This window comes from Lissotriton vulgaris, chromosome 8, assembly GCF_964263255.1.
Source record: "Lissotriton vulgaris chromosome 8, aLisVul1.2, whole genome shotgun sequence".
NCBI lineage: Eukaryota > Metazoa > Chordata > Amphibia > Caudata > Salamandridae > Lissotriton > Lissotriton vulgaris.
In genome coordinates this window covers 1,372,927,382-1,372,940,697 of record NC_141696.1, presented here as the reverse complement: position 1 = coordinate 1,372,940,697, position 13,316 = coordinate 1,372,927,382, and the positions used below count along the sequence as shown (strand labels likewise).

Here is a 13,316-nt window from a genome sequence, read left to right as displayed (position 1 = left end):
AAAGGCGTACAACAGACCGCAACTCCACTCGCGACGAAAAGAGTCTCCGAGCGAGTGCCGCCTTGGAAATTCCAACACGCAGAACTGGTGACAATGCGCGTTCTCTTCGGTGCCGAACAGATCTAACCAAGACTCTCCCCACTGCAGAAAGAGACCTTGCGCCACGTCCGAGTTCAGACGCCATTCGTGATCCATCATGTTCCGGCGGCTGAGTTCATACGCCTTGGCGTTCAGAGAACCTGCCAGTTGTCATGCCCTTATGTTTCAGCCATTGCCTGAGGCGCAGAGCCTCCTGGCAGAGGGTCCACGACCCCACCCCGCCCTGTTTGTTGCTGTACCACATGGCAGTGGTGTTGTCCATGAACACCTGCACTACACTCCCTCGGACAGAGGGGAGGAATACCTTCAGTGCTAGACGAATCGCCCGCAGCTCCAAAAAGTTGATATGGAGCCGGGACTCCGCTGGAGACCGGAGGCCTCTGATCTCTGCCTCTCCCATGTGGCCTCCCCAGCCCTGGAGGGACGTGTCCGTCACAACTACGTGCTCAGGTTGGGGAAGGGAGAGGGATCTGCCGCTGACCCAATCGCGGACTGTGAGCCACCACTGCAGCTGTCTCGCAGTGCCCTCCGAGATCAAGACACGGTCGGACAGGTTGCCCTGATGCTGGGCCCACTGAAACTTCTGGTCCCAATGCAGAGCTTGCATCAGCCAACGGGCGTGATGCACCAGAAGGATGCAGGAAGCCATCAGCCCCAGAAGCCGCAGCGTCAACCTGACCGAAACTCGGGATAAAGGCTGAAATATTGGAATCAGAGCCTGTATATCCCGAACCCGCTGTTTGGGTGGGTAAACCCGAAACTGCGCCGAGTCGAGAACCGCTCCGATGAAAAGGAGCTTCTGAGAGGGGCACAGGTGTGACTTCGGCACATTGATGGAGAACCCCAGCTGGTGCAAGAGGTCTGCCGTCGTCTGGAGGTGGCTGACGACTGTCTGGGGCAAGCCCGCCTTCAACAACCAGTCGTAGAGGTAGGGGAAGACTGAAACTCCTAACCTGCGCAGATGAGCTGCGACCACCGCCATCACCTTCGTGAACACCCGTGGGGCGCTGGTAAGGACGAAGGGGAGCACGGTAAACTTAAAGTGATTGTGGCCTACCGTGAACCGCAGGTAGCGCCGGTGGGCCGGCAGGACGGGGATGTGGAAATGAGCGTCCTTTAAGTCCAACGCTACAATCTAGTCTCCTGGGTCCAGGGCAGCTAAGACATGAGTCAGCATTTTGAACTTCTCCTTCCGGAGGAAGCCGTTGACGTTCCGTAGGTCCAAGATAGGGCGTAGCCCCCCTTTGCCCTTCTTGGGTACCAGAAAGTAGTGGGAGTAGCAACCACGTCCTACTTCTGGTCCAGGAACGCGCTCGATGGCCCCATTGGCCAAGAGGGCCGAAACTTCCTCCTACAGAAACCGCAAATGATCCCCCGATACGCAGTGGTGTTGCGGTGGCATGGCTTGAGGAGTCGTCTCGAAGGGGAGGGACTCACCTGTCCGAAGTGACAGTGCGCCAGTGAGAGTGGTGATGGCAAACCCTGCCCCCCACTGGCGTCACATGGGCCGAAAAGCACGGACTAGGAGGGTTTAGAGGCGGATACTGCGGGGGAAGTGTGGACTGGCCTCGCCGTTGTCCCCGACCGCCTCCACAGCGATTTCCACAGCCGCCACCGCGCTGGATGGTAGTCTGCAGCGTGTGACTGGCAGCACGTGTGGGGGCGCCCCTTCCTTGGCCACGAAAGGAGCGAAAGGCACCAGTTTGCTGGCGCGGGGGCGAGAGGCCCAAGGACTTGGCAGTAGCCCTGGAGTCCTTAAAGCGCTCAAGCGCATGGTCTGCCTTGCCGTAAAAAAAGGCGACGGCCACCAAACGGCATGTCCATCAATGTGTTTTGGACATCAGCCGAAAAGTTGGTGGACCTCAACCAGGCTTGGCGTCTAATTGCCACCATCGTTGCCATCGCTCTACCTAGTGAGTCGGTGGTATCCAGCCCACATCGGATAGAATATCTGGCTGCATACCGGCCCTCCACAAGGGCTTGGCAGAGTTTGGCCCGTACCTCCAACGGACACTCAGGCAGCAATTCTGCGACCGTATCCCACAGAGAGTGGGTGTAGCGGCCCAAGAGGCAAGCGGTGTTGGAAGACTGCAGTCCCAGACTAAGGGAGGAGAAGACCTTTTTACTGTACATCTCGTACCTCTTGGATTCCCTGTCCGGCGGGGCTGATGGGAATGCGGTCTGGGAAGTGGACGCCTGGATGACCAGGCTCTCAGGGGTGGGGTGGGTGGACAGGAAAACTGGGTCGCCCATGGCCGGGCGGTGGCGTCTGGCCCCGTTCCTATCTACGGGCGAACCCGTAGCGGACTTGGACCAAGTGCCCAAAAGAACGTCGGTCAAGGCCTCACTAAACGGCAGCAGAGGCTCTGTCGGGCATGACTGCCGTTTAAGGACCTCAGTGAGGAGGTTAGTCCTCACGGCTGCGACGGGGAGCTCAAGGCCCAAGGCCTTGGCAGCCCTCATCAACACCACACTGTAGGTTTCCCCCTCCTCCGAAGCAACGGTAGGAGTTTAGACAAAACTAGTGTCTGGAGAGGTGTCCAGACCACTGGCATCCCCAAGGTGACCTGTCCAGTCCTGTAGAGGCTGACACTCTCGGGTCAGAGGTTCCTCAGACCCCTCCCAATACTCATCACCCATCTCCTGAAATTCAGTGTTGTCAACCAATGGGGCCGGTTCATTGAAGTAAAACTCCCCAAGCGGCGTCAAGAGCGGCGCCGCTCTAACGTCGTAACCGGAGTGAGGGAGGCATCGGGACGGCGGGGGAGGTCGTAAGGTCCACCGGCGATGACCCAGATCCCGAAGCGGGTCCAGTGGGGTCCCGCGGCGCCGGGATCTTTGGGTCCTGCAGCGCCGGGCCCGAAGGCGCCGGCGGCGTCGGGACAGTGGGGCCCGAAGGGGTCGGCGGCGGGGCCGAAGCACACAACGGCTCCGCTGGGCCCGAAGGCACTGCGGAACCCGTCGGGGAAGAGAGGTTCCTCATGGCCATGAGGAAGCGCTCGATCTCCCCCGGCGTTGCGTCTCGCCCAGGGACCGGAGGGTGTGGAGCAGGCCGCGACGCCCGTGGAGCCGCGTGGGCGGTGTCACCCGAACCCCCAGCCGCGCGAGCGTCGGGGGAGTCAGTAGAGCGATGACGCCTCTTCGACTTCTTGTGTTTCTTACCCAACGAAGACTTCGACCCGGAGGAGTGGTGCCGACTCTCGGAGCTGTGGTGGCTCCGTCCCCGCGACATGTCCCTCGACCTCTCGCGGCGCGGGGCCGACTGCCGGAGTTCGAGTCGCCTGCGGGACCGCTCCCGCCTGGCCTTCGAAGAGAGGGTCCGGCAGTCGGAGCAGGCCTTGTCGTCGTGGTCGACGCCTAGACAAGTTAGACACAGGTGGTGAGGATCCGTGACCGACATCGTGCGGTCGCTATCCTCGCAGTGCTTGAATCCAGGCATCCCTATGGCACCGATCGGAGTCGAACGACTTCGAAAAGATGATCAAAAAAGTTAGTCAAAAAGTGACTAGAAGTACTGCTTTTCCCAGATCTGCACTTGCTGGTGCGGAAAAAAGAAGAACTGACGTCAGCAAGCGGAGGCGGCGTCTAAGTACTCCGACGACGTCATCACGGCGCCCACAACGCCGACGACGGACGCGGAGCCGCAGACGACGTCTACCGACGTGCAGGGGTACTGCTACGCAAAGGTTTCCGGATCCAGTCTGACGCCTGGGGATATTCTAAGGTAAGGAATCCATCACTAACGTGTCTCTTTCAGATCAGTGGTTACACACACCTCAAACGGAACCAGCGTTCTAGGTTGATAGGTATGAACTGGGTGAAGCAGGAGTTCTTTCCGCATTGTATGATAAGAGAGACTCCTCCTCACTTTTGGGACCGACGGCACATAAAGTCATTTCCTGGTATGCGGCACAGACCCGTCTAAAATGCAAAGATACTATTACTCAAATGACCCCCCTGTGGTCAGCGCGGCAACTGGGTAAACTTCGCAATAGCAAAGGATTTGGGTCTTGGGACCTAATAGGCATCTCCACAGTTCGAGACTTATGGAAGAGAGGTGACGTAATGACTTAAACAGCTACAGACCCAATACGACTTGGCACCAGCTGAGAAATTTCGATACATACAGATCAAGCATGCCCTGGAATCGGTCCTACCACCGAGCACAGAGGTGCCTGAGGCCACTCCTCTAGAGGACAGATTGCTTACCAAACATATGCCCAAGAAGGCGACATCATTTACTTATCGAAAATTAGTCAACACTCCGGATCCAACACTAAAATTGAAGCTCAACTGGTCCGCTGATGTGGGGGACCTCGACTAGGCAGACTGGTAAACAGCATTGTCCTCCCCACGGAAAGTGGTGATACCCGCTAGACTACGACTGGAACAGTTAAAAATATTACATTGCGTATACTACACAAGGGTCACACTTCACAACATATGGAGGGCAGCACACTCCTTTTTCCTTAGGGGTTGCGGGGAGGTGGGAGCATTCTTTCACACTATATGGCAATGCCCCAAGATCGCAGGGTACTGGATTAAAATCATGAGAACAATATCCCAGGTGGTTGAAGCATCAGTTATCCCGGAGCCCGAATGCTGCCTCCTGAATCTGTGGGCACCGAATGATCTAACCCACCCCGCTCAGGACTGGGCGACGCTGAGTGTAATGTATGCTAAACGCAATATAGCTAGATGTTGGGGGTCAGAGGGGATACCAACACTAAAAGATTGTTGTATGGACCTGGACGCAGCAATGATGGCATAGAGGGTGGTTTATCGGCATCGTGGATGCCCCCAGAAATGGAAGAAAATTTGGGGGGGGCCTTGAATAAATACAGATGTTATTTGTGTGAACCACCTACGTTGGAAAGGGGAAGTGAGTCTGAGTAAATAATCGGTGGGCGGGATGGACCCTGATGATGTACCAACGAGGATGTGTTCCTTGCTGCTGTTTATACAGAGAGATATATTGTCGCAAAGGTTTAATGCAAACCATCATACCCAATGTCTGTACCCTATGATTGCCATATGCCCTGTATTATTTTCAATAAAAATATTATTTAAAAAAGAGGCGCTAGGGGGCGCACAGCGGAATGGCTGGGTGAGACCGCAGCTCCGCCGGACGGCTGAAATCGCGGCGCCCTGAGACCGTCCAAATGCCCACACACACCGCCTGAAACGGACCACTAGGCGTAGGAAGACGGCGTGCATGAAACGCGCTAAAGACTGAAGCCAGGTTAAGTGCAGTTGCAGCCGAAAAGCGGTGATCTCCGCTCCGGGGCTCGGGAGCCGACAAGATGGCGCCCGTCGCTCTCCCCTGATCGCCCGACCTGATGGCGCAGTTCTGAACACCACGGCTGATCTGGAGGCGGCGATCGGAGCAACCAGGTATGCCCACCCAGCGACGCATGTACGGCTGCTCTAATGTGCTGAGGGACTCGTGTGGCGGCAGGACGGAGAGGCTGCGACCCACTTCGGACTGCCGAGAACAACATGGCGGCGCTCGAAGGAAAAGTTGCGGCGGCGGACTGCTGAGTGTGTTGTGCGCGCCTACCACAATCACTCGCCACCAGTGAATCGAGCACCCCCCCGGGTTGGTGTTATCTGCAGACACTACGGAGGGAGTCGTCTTAAGCCACACACGACCCAAGGTCCTGTAAAGATCGGATGTGACAACGGGGGGCAGCGACAATCGAGCGCATGGGAGAGACTGCAGGCGCCGATTCCAGAGCTCTGGCCTCACCTCACACGCACTGCATGGGACTCATGTTTGGTATCACCCTGGTGTAGAGAGCACCCAAAAACGAGTGTGAGGGTGGTAGGGGGCTTCAAAACGGTGACGGGCGGCAGGATAAAGCGCTCCGCGCCGCGGTTCAGGGCTCTGAACACGCCGCCTCCTGCTGCCATGGGGAAGCCAGAGAAACAACAGCAAAAGATATCCTTCGAGACAAAGAAGACGCCGAAAGCTGCAGATACAGGGTCTCCTGCAATAAACAAAACACCGAGCGAACCGGCTGCAGGCAGCAATATGGAGAAGATCCTCTTGGCCATCCAGTCCAACCTACAAGACATCAATGGAAAACTGGACAATCTGACATGTAGAATGGATGGAATGGCGGCCAAGCTGGAGAAACACTGAGAGAGGCTGGACACCGCGGAAACAAGAATATCGGGGGTCGGGGGAGGAGCTTCGCGGGCAACCAAGATGGCCGCGTAAGCTCGGAGCTCCGCGGACCTTCCGATCCTCCGCAACCATCCTGCCCGTAATCCTGATCCACGTGGATGGATATTTGTTGTTGATGGTCCACTGAGGCGAGAACCGTTTTCAGATCCCGAATCGGTGTCTCCTACGCTGAGCTACGTCGAGTGGGACTTCATGGCAGCTCAGTGCCATTGTCTTTCCGGACTTCGCCACTACGCATTGCCGATCTGCGGAGTGCTTGCCTGCCCTCACTAGCGGCGGGGCGTACTGGACAGCGGAGCGACCCTGTGACAGCATTCTACGGTCTGTCCCGGACGAATCTCCGGCTCCCTGGGCTCGGGCTTGCCTGGCATAGCCCTTTGTTCTTTTGGACCTAACATGGCGGGCAAGGGGGACCTCGACAAGACGTCGAACAAAGGCGTCCGCGGCAAGTCACAGCAACAACAGAACAGGATTGAGCGCTATACTCAACCGAAGACGCCGCCTGTTACTGGACCCTCTGCCAAGAACGTCCCGCACTCGGGCTCGCCGGACGGCTCTGAGCCCACCCTGAGTGAAATTCTGGGGGCCATTACAAGTTTCCGGGCAGACATGCAGCAACAGCATGAAGTCCTTACGCATAAGGTGGATGGCATGGCCGTTGATCTGACTCTCATTAGAGCCGACCTGGGTAAAACTAATGATCGAGTCAAGAATTTGGACATCAAGACGTCCAGTCTTACGGGAGACGTCTCGGACTTACAGACCGAGGTCCGGAACCTGCAGAGGTCAGCGGAGCAATTTGCAAGGCGGCTGGATGACTTTGAGAGCCGTGCCAGGCGGCAAAACGTTCGCATTGTCGGTGTGCCGGAGGGTTCGGAGGAGGCGGCGACGGACCTCCTCGTAGAAGACCTGATCAAAACTCATCTGGCACCGCCTGGCCTCAGCAACTTTTTCTCGGTGGAGCGGGCCCACCGAGTGCCGGGTGGCCCGCCGAAGTCAGGCGTGGCACCCAGACCCATCGTAGCCCGGTTGCTCAATTTCCGTGACAGAGACGCGGTCCTGCAGGCTTCCAGACGACATGGACCGCTTAAATTCCAGAATGCCGATGTCCATTTCTACCCGGACTTCACCAGGTCGGTTCAGAGACAGCGCCAGAGCTACGCAGGGGTGAAGCGACGACTGCGGGACCTGGGACTTAAGTATTCCATGATGTTCCCTGCCAAGCTCCGGATCGAACACGAGGGTCGTGCCCTTTTCTTTGACTTTGCTGAAAATGTAAGTGACTGGCTGGACACTATCGACTCGCCGAGACGCACAGGAGGACCATGAAGGTGGCGCTGCTGGCGGCCCGGACCTATGAGACTTGGCTCTATAGTGGGTGATTCCTTGTCTGTAATGTTTGCCTCTATTGACTATCGAATGTAGCTTTAAGATGCCGTATTACCTTTCCTGTCAGTACATGGAGGGTGGCGGGAGGTGTTCGCGGAGATTCCTTACTCCTCTGGGTGTCTTCTTGTAGAGTAGTTATGGGGCGACAGGCACACTGCTGGTTGGGGGGGCTTTTTAGTCATATGCAGGGGTGCAGGGTGGGGGTTGCAATTACGCAAGTTTTATTGTTCGTTTGTTCTATCTCCTTCTCTTTCTTGAGGCAATGGGTAGTGTGTTTTACTATGAACTTGGAATTTGAGTCGGTTGGTGTCGATTGGGGCGGGTTGCGGGATGATGGGGGGTAGGAAACTGAAAGTGCTTAGCTGGAATGTCAATGGACTAGGTGACCGAGTTAAGAGAGGGGTGGTAATTCAACTGATAAAGAGGCACATGCCTGATGTTGTGCTTTTGCAAGAAACGCACTTGGTGGGAAACTCCTGTAGGGCCCTGAATCGTAAGGGTTACAAAATGGTTGCCCACTCTGGGTTCTCCTCGGGTTCCCGGGGGGCGGGCATCCTTATGCGTGCGTCCCTTCCCCTTGAAATAGACGTCACGCTACTTGATGACAGAGGACGCTACGCAGCTGTGGCGGGAAGATGGGAGGGGCGCCCCTTGGCGCTACTTTCGGTTTATGTTCCCCCAGGCCTCCAATCTAGCACCTTCCAGGACCTTGGTGGCGCCATCTTGTCCCTGCCTTCGGGCTTATTGATCATAGGGGGCGATTTCAACTCAGTCTGCTCTGGTACCCTTGATCGCCAGCCACCTAGGGACATACTGGGCTCCCAAATGTGGCTACCGACCTTTCTTGACTCTATGGGTTTGGTGGATTGTTGGCGGCTACTGCATCCTGCGCTCCGCCAGTTCTCCTTTCTTTCCAGTGCCCATGGGAGCCTGTCCCGCATAGATTATGTTCTCACCCTGGCGGCACAATCGCCTGCCATCTCTGAGGCTCGTTTTCTGGCGAGGGGCGTCTCCGATCACTCGCCGCTGTGGGTCTCCTTTGATTTCGGTGTCGTCCTGTCCAGCCGTCCGGCAGCGGTGAATCCTTGGTACTTCCGAAACCATAAGACGCGAGCACTCCTGGCTAAGGCCATCGACCTATATTTCACTGAAAATGTGGGCTCCGTTGGCTCTGCGATCACCCTGTGGGAGGCATTCAAGACCGTGTTGCGGGGTGAAGCCCTAGCTCTCATTGCAGAGGCCAAGCGAGCTCGTGATGCCGACCTTCTGCATGTGGAAGAAGAAGTTTTGAATCTCGAGTCCCGCTTGGGGCCTGAGCCTGACCCTTCTCTCCTGCATGAACTTTCCCTGAAACAAACGGAGTATCATGATCTCGCTACGAATGCTGCCCTAGTTTTGGCCAAGGAGCAGCAGGGCCGCATTTATGATGTCGGTGACAAGGCCGGCAAATTGCTGGCCTGGTTGGACAGGCGGGAGATGGCGAGCCGGGTGGTCCCGGAGATCCTGGGCGGGGACGCAGTGGTTGTCACGGACCCGAGTGCCATTGCAGAGTCTTTCGCGGACTATTTCCGGGGTGTTTATACAGCCGGCTCGGATCGCTCCGAGGCCGATTCAGCTGAGTTCCTCGTGGCGATTGACCTCCCTTGTCTTTCGGAGGAGGAACGTGTTGATATGGACCGGGATATCACCGCGGACGAGATTGCCTTGGCGATCCGAGCCCTGCGAGCGGGTAAAGCTACCGGCCCCAATGGCATACCAGTTGAATTGTACAAGATCCGGCCGGATGTGATTTCTCCTTATTTGAGGGATATGTTCCTCCGGGCCCGAGAGGAAGGTATCCTCCCCCTGGACCAGCGGCTGGCCACCATAGTGGTCATTCATAAGGAGGGCAAACCGCGGGATGTTTGTAGGTCCTACCGCCCCATTTCTCTCCTAAACGCGGAGCCCAAGATCCTGGCTAAACTGCTGGCTAATCGACTGGTTGGGGTTATCAGCGACCTGGTACACCCGGACCAATCCGGTTTTATTCCCCGACGTAACACCACGCTCAACCTGAGACGCCTGCACGGGGTCATGGCCAGAGCTCACGCCCTTACGGAACCGGCGGTACTTGCCTCCCTTGATGCCACAATGGCCTTTGATTCCCTGGAGTGGAGCTATTTATGGGCGGTACTGACAAGGCTTGGGTTTGGGCCGGGCTTCCTGGGCTGGGTGCAACTTCTTTATGCCTCTCCTTTGGCAGCTGTCACGGTTAACGGCCGCATGTCTGCTCCTTTTGCGCTTCACCGCGGCACCAGACAGGGTTGTCCCTTGTCTCCACTCCTGTTTGCGTTGGCCCTGGAGCCACTTGCGGCTATGCTACGCTCGCACCCTGACTTGCATGGGATCTCCTGGTCCCCGGGCTTCGAGGACAGGGTCTCCCTGTATGCGGACGACATCCTGCTGTACCTCACCTCCCCCTGTAAGTCGCTCATTGTGGCGTGTGACGTGCTTAGGCTGTTTGGGCGCTATTCTGGTCTGATTATTAATTGGGCCAAGTCCTCCCTTTACATCCTTAAGGGTGACACGCCGCGCCTCCCCAGAGGTTGCAACATACAACTGGCCGGGCAAGGCTTCAAGTACCTAGGGATCTACATCTCGAATAACCCTAAGGCGAGGTATGATCACAACTTACTCCCGCCGCTCCACCGATTGCGGAGGGACGTGGAGAGTTGGCGCAAGCTCCCTCTCTCTCTCCTGGGCCGGGCGGCATTATTTAAAATGATGTCCCTGCCCAGGTTCTTATATGCCTTGCAGAACACTCAGGACCTTGTTCCGGCCCGCTACTTTAGGGAGGTTGAGAGTCTGCAGCGTGCCCTGCTTTGGGATGGTCGGCCTCGTGTCGCTGTCCAGAAGCTTACGATGCCGTGGTATGATGGGGGTATTGCATTGCCGGATGTGCGGAGGTACTACTGGTCCTCTCAGCTTACCGCTATTAACCATGGCCTCTATGGTCCTGTGGACAGCCCGGGCTACGCTATGGATAGATGGCTCTTGCAAGGCGGCAACTATTACCGCGCCCTCTACTCCAGATCCTTCGATCGGCGCCTCACAGGCCCGACTAAGGCGGCGGTCCACACGTGGCGAACGATCGATAAGATACAGGGCTGGCAGGGCAGACTGACGAAATTCACCCCTCAATATGACTCAGATATCCTAGGCAAGCTCTGGCATACTAAGGGTTTCGACAAATGGGACCTCATAGGTATTTCAAGGGTGGAAGACATGCTGGCCAGGGGTGAAGCCAAGTCCTTTCCACAACTACAGGCGGAATACCAACTGGGTGGAACAGAGTTTTTCCGTTATGTACAACTTAAACACGCAATAACCGCCGCTAGACCGGAGGAGGGCGAAATCCCCGAGAGCTCCCCCTTGGAGGACAGGGTTCTGGACGGACACATGCCAGATAGCGCCATCTCTCTGTCCTACAAGAAGCTGATTAATGTTAGAACCGACCTCCTCCAGCGCTTGCGGGAACAGTGGGTAGCTGATGGCCTGGAACTGGATGACGAGGACTGGCAGAGTGCTGTATCCTCCCCTAAGGAGGTCGCCATTTCCTCGCGGCTGCGGCTGGTGCAGTTTAAAATCCTCCACCGGGTGTATGTTACCGGCCCCCGACTTGTTCGTATGGGCTTCTCGCCTGACGGCTTTTGTCGCCGTGGCTGCGGAGCCCTTGCTACTTTTGTGCATATATTATGGGAGTGCCCTGTTATTGCCCCCTATTGGGAGAGGGTACATCGAGTGATGAGGGAGGTGACTGGAGTTTCGTTGGCTGCTGAGGCGCGCAGGTGCCTCCTCAATGTTTGGGAGCCGAATGATTACAACACGGCGCAGACTCGTTGGGCCACACTGGGCAACATGGTCGCTAAGAGGGATATAGCGCAGAAATGGGGTTCCAACGCGGCCCCCCTGGTGGTGCAATGGAAGGCCAACATGGATTGGTGTATGCTGCGAGAGAAGACTGTGTATACTGCCAGGGGGCGGCCTCAGACATGGAATAAGGTGTGGGGGGCATGGAATGCCTACAGGGGTGACCTGTGCCTGCCACCAGAGCCGATTTCCCGCGATGACCACCTGTCACCATAACGGATGACACCAGCTATGTTACTCGTATTGTAATTCTCCTGTTCCTTCCTCCCCCCTCCTCCTTTTTTCTACATCCTACTTACGTTCTTTCTAAATCTCACCTGGCCTCTGACGCCTCCTACTGACTCATAGACATCTCTCCTTCTCCATTGCCTTTCTTCTGCGCCCTCGGGCGCCTCTGTTTAGGTTCTTGTTTGTATATACAATAAAAAGAAAAACAACCTGCATTGTACTGATACGAATCGCTTTGCATACTACTCCTCCTGATACCATGCTGCCTTGCCTCCGGGATGTTAGGCTGAATAGCTGTGTGCTTTACGACAATAAAGGTTTTAAAAAATATAAAAAAAAAAAAAAAAAAAAAAAAAAAAGAATATCGGGGGTCGAGGACGAGTCCCATGCTACCACTGCCAAATGCACGGCCATGGAGAAGGTGTTGGAGGTGATTAAGGCAAGAGAGGAGGATTTGGAAGCGCGCTCGAGGCGCAATAACGTACGCATAGCGGGATTGCCGGAATCCACCAACACCGGGAAAATGGAGCAATATATTGAAAAACTGTGCAAAGATGTGTTTGGAGACGACTCTTTCTCACACATTTTTGTTATTGAGCGTGCACATGGGTCCCTTGCACCCCTTGGTCACGCCGCAAACCTCAGACCTGATCCACTAGCCCCATAGGGGAGGCCAGGAAAATGACCGTACGGGAAGGGGGGAAGAAACAGTGGCCGGCGGGACGCTGAGGCGCAGCGAGCGCCGGGTGCAACTGGGAGTGCGCTCCTCTCCCCCCCTGGCAACGGAATGGACAGCGGACCGCAGAAACAGTGAGTACAGCCTAGTTGGCGTTGGTGGTTGACGGGGTTGGCGAGGGTGGGGTCACCCCTTGACCCGTGCTCATCCTTGGCCGTCTGCTGATGCGGCCTGGAAGAAGAGGGGTGCCCTTCATGACTGAGGCCGAGAGCTCGCACAGAACCGCGACCCTTCCCCCCCAATGGCCGGGGTCCATGCAGGCGGGGCCCCACGGGACCAGAGCGCTGCCACGCGCCAGTCCACAACCGGTGGCCAGCGAACGGCCTGCAAACTGAGGCTCGGGGATGGAACTGGAATCCCTTTAACAGACTTAACTTCCTCTTAGCCTTCATCGTGCTTATGCACACTACCCCTTAGACTGGAAATGTTGTCCCTCTCAATTGAGATTATGGACGGTGGCCCGTTTCGCCACTGCCCCTTTGGTATTTCAGTGGGTCTTGCCCACAGTTGGTTAATGCTGTTTATTGTTTTTCCCCTACCTAATGTCTACCTGAACAATACTGAGTGTACTACGGGGGGTGGGGTTGGGCATGCTGTGGATAGCGATGGGAGAGCCCCTGGTGGAACTGCTGCTGGCGCGGGGGACGGGGTGGAGCACAGACCGCTAATATGACATCGATTAAGATATGCACTTGGAATATTAGGGGAATGCACACACCCGCGCGCAGATACCAGATATATTCCTACCTGAAAAGGCAGCAAGTA

General features: G+C 56.3%; 1 protein-coding gene across 6 annotated transcripts in view; it reads right to left on the bottom strand.

The window, feature by feature from the left end:
* Positions 1 to 13,316, bottom strand: part of ITSN1 (intersectin 1) — a 1,645,471-nt gene that overhangs the window by 903,694 nt on the left and 728,461 nt on the right. The window lies entirely within an intron of this gene.